Source organism: Rhinopithecus bieti, unplaced genomic scaffold (assembly GCF_001698545.2).
Source record: "Rhinopithecus bieti isolate Rb0 unplaced genomic scaffold, ASM169854v2 scaffold_12127, whole genome shotgun sequence".
Taxonomy (NCBI): domain Eukaryota; kingdom Metazoa; phylum Chordata; class Mammalia; order Primates; family Cercopithecidae; genus Rhinopithecus; species Rhinopithecus bieti.
The window spans coordinates 84,895-92,749 of record NW_016806992.1 but is presented as its reverse complement, the minus strand read 5'-3'; positions in this window follow the sequence as shown (position 1 = coordinate 92,749).

The window sequence follows — 7,855 nt, the reverse complement described above, 5'->3', positions numbered from 1 at the left end:
TTTTTTTTTTTTTTTTTTTTTTTTTTTGTTTTTTTTTTTTTTGTTTTTTTTTTTGAGGGCCTCTCTCTATTGCCCAGGCTTGAGTGTAGTGGCACAATTGAGTGTAGTAGCTCACTGCAGCCTCAACTTCCTAGGCTCAAGCGATCTTTCCACCTCAGCCTCCCAAGTAGCGGTTAGAATCAAGGTTTCTTTCCATGTGGATATCCAATTGTTCCAGCATTATTTATTGACAAGATTATCCTTTCCTTCATTAAATTCCTTTGTCAGCTTGGTGAAAAACCAATGTGTGCGTTTATTTCTAGGCTCTCTATCCTGTCTCTCTCTTTTTTTTTTGAGATGGAGTCTTGCTCTGTCGCCTAGGCTGGAGTGTAGTGGTGTGATCTCGGCTCACTGCAACCTCTGCCTCCTGGGTTCAAGTGATTCTCCTGCCTTAGCCTCCTGAGTAGCTGGGATTACAGGCGTGTGCCACCACGCCTGGCTAATTTTTGTATTTTTAGTAGAGATGGGGTTTTACCATGTTGGTCAGGCTGGTCTCGAACTCCTGACCTCGTGATCTGCCTGCCTCAGCCTCCCAAAGTGCTGAGATGAGAGGCGTGAGCCACCGCTCCTGGCACCTATCCCTTTTTAGTAAATCTTAACATCAGGTAGTTGTAAGACCTGCAACTTTGTTATTTTTCACAACTGTTTTGGCTATCTTAGGTCCTTTGTATTTCCACATACATTTTTAGAATCAACTTGTCAATTTTAACAACAACAACAAAACTGGAATTTTGACTAGGATTGTATTGAACTTATAGATCAATTTGGGGAGAACTGGCATCTTAACAGTAATGATTCTTCCAATCTATGAACACAGTATAAATATATCTCTCCAACTTTTTAGGTCTTCTTTAATTTTTTGTAGTTTTCGGTGTTCTGGTCTTGTACCTGTTTTGTTAAAAAAATTCTCACTTTGGGAGGCTGAGGCAGGCAGATCACAAGGTCAGGAGTTCGAGACTAGGCTGGCCAAAATAGTGAAACCCCATCTCTACTAAAAATACAAAAAAAATTAGCTGGGTGTAGTGGCACACACCTGTAGTCCCAGGTACTCGGGAGTCTGAGGCAGAAGAATCGTTTGAACCCAGGAGGCGGAGGTTGCAGTGAGCTGAGATTGTCCCATTCCACTCCAACCTGGGCAACAAGAGCAAAACTGTCTCAAAAAAAAAAAAAAAAATCAAAAAAAAAAAAAAAAAAAAAAAAAAAATCCCATTGTAAAAGAAAAAAAATTCAATTGTAAATTCCAGTTTTTTCAGTGTCAACATCCAGTTGTTTATGCCCAGAAAATAAAAATACAATTGAGTTTTGTATACTGACTTTGAATTCTGTGACCTTGCCAAACTCATGATTTCCAGTAGCTTTTTGAGGGGTAGATTCCTTAAGATATTCCACATGTACAATCAGGCCATCTTTGAATAGAGCCATTTTGTTTGCTTTTTATTTCTTTGCCTTACTGTGTATCGTTGCCTTGTTCTTGATCCACAGGGGGAAGCATTCGGTCTTTGCAAGTGTCAGGTTAGCTGTTTTTTGGAGATGCCTTTATCATACTGAGGAAGTTCCCTCTTTTTCTAGTTGCTTAGAGTTGAATAGGTGATGCATCTGTTGATCACTTGGGGCCATATGACTTGCTCTGGCCAGAGAAATGTGAAGGACATCATAGACATCTCTTCTAGGTAGGTGCTTGAAGAGCCAGTGTAGGATTTGCTACGTTGTCCTCCCACTGCCACTTCTGCTGTGATGAAGCATTGGGCATCAGTGCGAACAAGAAAGGGATTGTTGTTGGGGTAAGCCATGAGGTTCTGGAGCTGTTAATGTATTACAGTCAAAGGAGAAGGTTCTTGCCCGCAGGACAAACTCCTTGTCTTCATGGAGCTTACACTGTAGTGCAAGTGGGGCAGACAAATACACGTAATGTCAGGTAGAGATTAGTGTAATAAAGAAAAGCAAGATCTGAGGCTGCAGCACGTTTAGCTTTAGATAGGGTTTTTTTGGAGGGCCTCCTTAAATGAGGCAGCAGTTGGCCTGAGAGCTGAATGAAGTGAGGGAGGAGCCATGAGGTGTCTGGGTAAGGAAGGTCTTCCAGGTACAGGAACAGCTATGCACAGCCCTAAGACAGGAACTCCAGACTCTCCTGGACAGGGAGGGTGTCACAAAGGTGTCCTCCAAGCAAAAAGAGAAGGGCACATTCACCCAGTGACTCCTGTCATTTAAGCCAGGGCTAGGCCAGAGAGGGCTGCTGCTCTGTGTTAGGCAGAAGATGACTAGTTGGCCATGGCCTGGCCAGACCGCTCCAATGCCAGCGTTCTTCAGCTCCTGGGATTTCGAGCCATGGGGCAGGGGGCAAAGAGGAAAGAGGGAGTACCTGAATGTCCTGACATTCTGGCATAGGGGCTTTCTTTGAGAGAAACTTTCTTTGACTGAACTTGAGTTTGTGAGATAGCTCATGACCATTACTTTCCTGAGTTATTCTTTACCTTCAAACTCACCAACAGCTTCTACTGAGGAAGAAGCCTATACTCAACTCTGCTGTCTAGTTCACCTCCTGTCTCCCCTCTCCCCTTACAGAACCCTGCTCTAGTCGCCCCAGATTTCTTTCAGTTCCTTCACGAAGTGACACTTTCTCTGGGCTATTGGAAAGGCTGTTCCTTCTCCTGAGAACACTCTTCCTGCTTTCTCCTGGCTAACAGCTCTCAGGGCTCAACTTAAATGACAGTCCTCCTGGAAGCCTTCCCTGACAAAAGCCTGGGTGCTTCTGTCAAATGCCACCTTAGCACTGTCCTCCTAATAGCACTAATCACACTGTCTTGTAGCTTTAAAAAATTACCAAATAATTCAGACACCCAAAGAAGTGTAAAAAATAATACAGGATGCACCCTATCACCCAACTTAAGCAATGAAACACTGTCAGTGAAGCCCTTAAGGTTCTCCTTTTCTGCTCTCAACCCTTACCGGAATTTAGTGTTTATCTTTTTTTTTTTTTTTTTTTTGAGACCGAGTCTTGCTGGGTTGCCCAGGCTGGAGTGCAGTGGCCTGATCTCAGCTCACTGCAAGCTCCGCCTCCCGGGTTTACGCCATTCTCCTGCCTCAGCCTCCGGAGTAGCTGGGACTACAGGCGCCAGCCACCTCGCCCGGCTAATTTTTCGTATTTTTTAGTAGAGATGGGGTTTCACTGGGTTAGCCAGGATGGTCTCGATCTCCTGACTTTGTGATCTGCCCATAATGTTTATCTTTTTGAGACAGCCAGGTGGGAAGGGGTCCCCAGAGAAACTCCAACTGGCCTGCACACTGGTGTGCTTTGCATGTCTGTATGGTTTGCAGGGAACTTCACTGCAGGCCTCCATCTTGTTTTACAATCTGGGGGCATGGCTTGTAACTCCTTGGTAAGGCTTTGTTTAGCAATCCTGCCTTAGGGAATGAGTTCCTTTCTGGTTTGATAGCTGCATGTTTTCCTAGCCCTGTCTCTTAAAGGATCCCACCCAGTGACTGGGTTTCTTCTGCCTGTCTGTGTAACTATATATACATATGTTGTGTATGATGTCTGTAAAAAGAGCTCTAATTAATCTGGCCTAAAGAAAGACAAGCGCTTATTTTTTTAAAAGAGAAAATAAAAGCTGTGGTACCTTCAGTTTATGTTACTTTAGTCTTTGAGAAATAAAAACAGCTTTAAAGATTATTGGTAAAAAGCAGATGCCATCAAAATGTAAATAGGCAGACTAAATTATGCAGGTCAGATGCAAGGTTTGCTAAGTGTTTAAGGTTATAAACTGCTTTTGGGGTTTTGAGAACTATTTGACTTGCTGGCTTCATAATTATTAAGGCCTGGGAACATATGGAACTAACCATGCCCTTAATTATGCTAGGAGTCAAACCTTGGCTGCATCTAGCACACAAAACAACTTACCAAGTTTTACATTTAAATTAAAAACTGCTAGGAGTTACTGTTTTAACATGTAATTGAGACTACTGGAAATAGATTTATATGCGAGGTGTGTTAAGAACAGTAACAAAATTTTTTTTTTTTTATTTTGAGACAGTCTTGCTCTGTCGCCCAGGCTACAGTGCAGTGGCATGATCTTGGCTCACTGAATCCTCTGCCTCCTGAGTTCAAGCTGTTTTCCTGCCTCAGCCTCCCAAGTAGCTGGGATTACAGGCATGCGCCACCATGTCCGGCTAATTTTTGTATTTTTAGTAGAGATGGGGTTTCACCATGTTGGCCAGGCTGGTCCCTAACTCCTGACCTTGATCCACCCGCCCCAGCCTCCCAAAGTGCTTGGGATTACAGGCATGAGCCACCATGCCCAGCCAAATGTGTTTTTTTGTAAAAGGTTATAAGAAAGCATGGAAATGTAAATTTTTGCCTAGGGTTAAAGGATTGTTTTAAATTAGATAGGATGAAGTTGCAGGTTCAAACAAGTGGTGGAAGCATTGTGGAAATTAATCTTGCAAAGGGGTTCTCTATGTGAACATATTGACTAAATTTCAAAAGGGTATTATATGATTTTTCTGTAAATTGAGCATTGAAATAAAAGCACAACAAGGTATTCCTAAAGCAGTAATCTGCTCTTTGGCAAAATTTGTAAAGGGTTATAAAGGTTTTTGCTTCTTTAAAATTTGAGTCATCATTTTGGCAAAATAAATAACTTATGGTAATCTGGAATTGTGTTTCATAACATCAAGTGCTTTAAACCTCGAACATATTTAACAGCCTTCCCAAAATCAAACTTCAGTTTCAAAATTGTCTTTCCTGATGTTTGGCAACCTTTTTGACTTTTGCTGGTTTGGAGTGCTCCTGGAATATCAAAAAAATAGGTAAATAGGATCATTTGACATGTTTAGGTACATGGGATTGCCAAAATGATGTTTAGTTTTCTTTAGGTTATATTTTTGTGAATAATGCTAATGTGTGTTCCAAAATTGTATGGGATTTCTAAAATTCTAATTAAGTATATGCTATCAACCATAATTAAGGTTGTTATGTTAAGTTATTGTAAACTACAGAGATAGCCAAACTTCTTTGTCAATTGTGTTTCTAACTGCAACTAACCTGGACATTTTGCTATTCACAGACAATTGTTGTCTGGTTTTAATCATTTTCAAAAGATAGTTTATAATAAACAATAGGACTGGCAGGTACTCTCAAATACAGGTTTCTGATAACTTTGGAGATTGTCACGTTGGAATAAAGGAAAATGTACAGGACTCATAAAGAGCTGAAGTGTTCACGAATATCAAGCAAAACAAGAACTAAATGGACTGAACTCAAAGCTGAAGCAACCTTTTTGACTTTTGCTGGGAATATTGCTGATCCTTGTTTTGTTTTTCAGAGTCAGGGAAACTTATTTTAAACTATTTATGATCTTTAATAATTGAGTGAGGTATACTCCTGTGAACAAGATTTGGAGCATGCTTGTTTCTCTTTGCCTGGTTCCTTTTTTTTTTTGTGGACAGTCTTGCTGTTTTGCCCAGGCTAGACTATGGTGGAGGGATCTTGGCTCACTACAACCTCCGCCTCCCCGGCTCAAGCGATTCTCCTGCAGCAGCCTCCTGAGTAGCTGGGACTACAGGTGGGGGCCACCATGCCCAGGTACTTTTTGTCTTTTTAGTAGAGATGGTGTCTCACTATGTTGTCCAGCCTGGTCTCAAACTCCCGACCTCAAGTGATCTGCCTGCATTGGCCTCCCAAAGTGTTGGGATTAGCTGTGAGCCACTGTGCCCGGCCTGGTTCCTCCAGAATCTGGAAACTATCTGTGAGTATTCTTAACTTATGGCAATATAGTTGTTTGGATTGGTGCGATAAGAATCCATTTATCTTTTGTAACAAGACACAATTGGAAAAACTGGTTATTTTCCCAAGGCTTTGACTGGAAGGCTATGCTTCTGTTTAAAGAGTCAGTCTCGACTTGCAGAGCCAATAAAAGCCCAGTGGGGAAACTGGCCTAATACTCTTGTCTACATAGTCCCTGTACAGGGTTCCTGACCTGTGGTCAGTAAAGAATGCCACTTTCTAATGGGTCCCGGAGCTCCAAGTTTATCTTGGGATCTTAAGAGGAGAGGATCACCCAACCCAAGGCGTATTGTGGGACCTTAAGAGGAGAGGATTAGCCCAGCTCGTGGCTGGGCTTGGCTTTATCTTACCTGAGATTCCTTGTGGAACAGAGTTCCATCAAAGCCATTTCAAAAGGCCTTTGTAGAAATAATTATTCTTGCTGCACTTTATGTAAATAATCAGGCCAAGTGTAAGACTGAAGTCTATTTTGCAAATAACTGAGTCCTATCATAATTTCTTTCTTTTTTTTTTTAAACAACGAGGACTGGAGAGAGATTATGTTCCAAAACTTATACATTTATCATTCAATTGTAAACTCAGTTGTTTTTAAGTTTTTGCCTACATTTTTAGGCTAACCCTGCTTGTGAACCAACCAGCAATCTCCAGCTACAGCTCAGAAAGAACAAGAGGGATGGGTAATGTAAAAAAATCTGGATTAGTATTCTAGTTATAAGTAATTATACTGCAAATTCTGCCAGGCAGTGATAATAAATAGGGTGCCCATCATCCAGAGGTTTCCTTTTGGGAAAGTAAGACCAAGGGAGCTAACCAAAGCCAAGCACCATGCACCCAAATCCTAGCAAGCATAACTATAGCCACCAGTTATCTGGGTGTGTCACAAGACATCCTTTTCTCTCCCTTGTTGGAGGAGTCAGTTCCAGTTTTTCCTTAGCATTTGGCTTATGAGAAGGAGCCCATGCAACCCCCCAACCCCTGAGCATAAGGGAGGTCTAAGGAATTCCAAGATTTCTGATGCAAGCCGCTTTGGCACCCATGGTAGCACTTGCCAAGGTTGCCAGGACTTGGGGATGCAAGGATGGAAGAGGACGCTATTCCTTCTGTCCCTCACGTACCCCAGGTATCTGCCAGGAAGAGAAGGGAACCAGGGATGCCTGCTCCCTTCTTTCTATATGGGTAGCCATTTATCTTCAGTCTGCACCACTTTCAAATGCATCTTGAACCCTTTGGATTCCTTTGAAAAAATGCCTTTTTTCCTTTCTCCTTGGTTCACAATTACAATGGTAATTGTGTCTCCATACTATGGGACGCTCTCCTCAGATGCATTTTTCAAACTGGAAAGAGTTAATTTCCCAAACCTTAAACTGGCTGGCTTAGGATTGGTTTTAGGGGAAGGGAACCCAGAAGCCCAACATGCCAGCAAAAGGGTAAAGCTGTTTACCATTCAGACTTTTGGCCCCCCTGTACAAATTGGTAAAAAGCCTCAGGATTTTTGAGCTGTCCTTATCCCTCCCTTTGTTTCTCCCCTCCCCTCTCCTCTCCAAGACAGGGTCTCACTCTTGTCACCCAGGCTGGAGTGCAGTGATGTGCTCTTGGCTCACTGCAACCTCCGCCTCCTGGGTTCAAACGATTCTCCTGCCTCAACCTTCTGAGTAGCTGGGAGTACAGGTAGGCACCACCATGGCTGGCTAATTTTTGTATTTTTAGTAGAGACAGGGTTTCACCATGTTGGCCAGGCTGGTCTCGAACTCCTGACCTGCCAGGCTGGAGTGCAGTGGTGTAACTTCACCTCACTGCAACCTCTTCCTCCTGGGTTCAAGTGATTCTCCTGCCTCAGCCTCCTAAGTAGCTGGGACTACAGGCACCCGCCACCACACCCAGCTAATTTTTTGTATTTTAATAGTGACAGGGTTTCACCATGTTGGCCAGGATGCTCTTGATCTCTTGACCTTGTGATCCACCTGCCTTGGCCTCCCAAAGTGCTGGGATTACAGGCGTGAGCCACCGTGCCCGGCCATATGTGTTTTAATAACC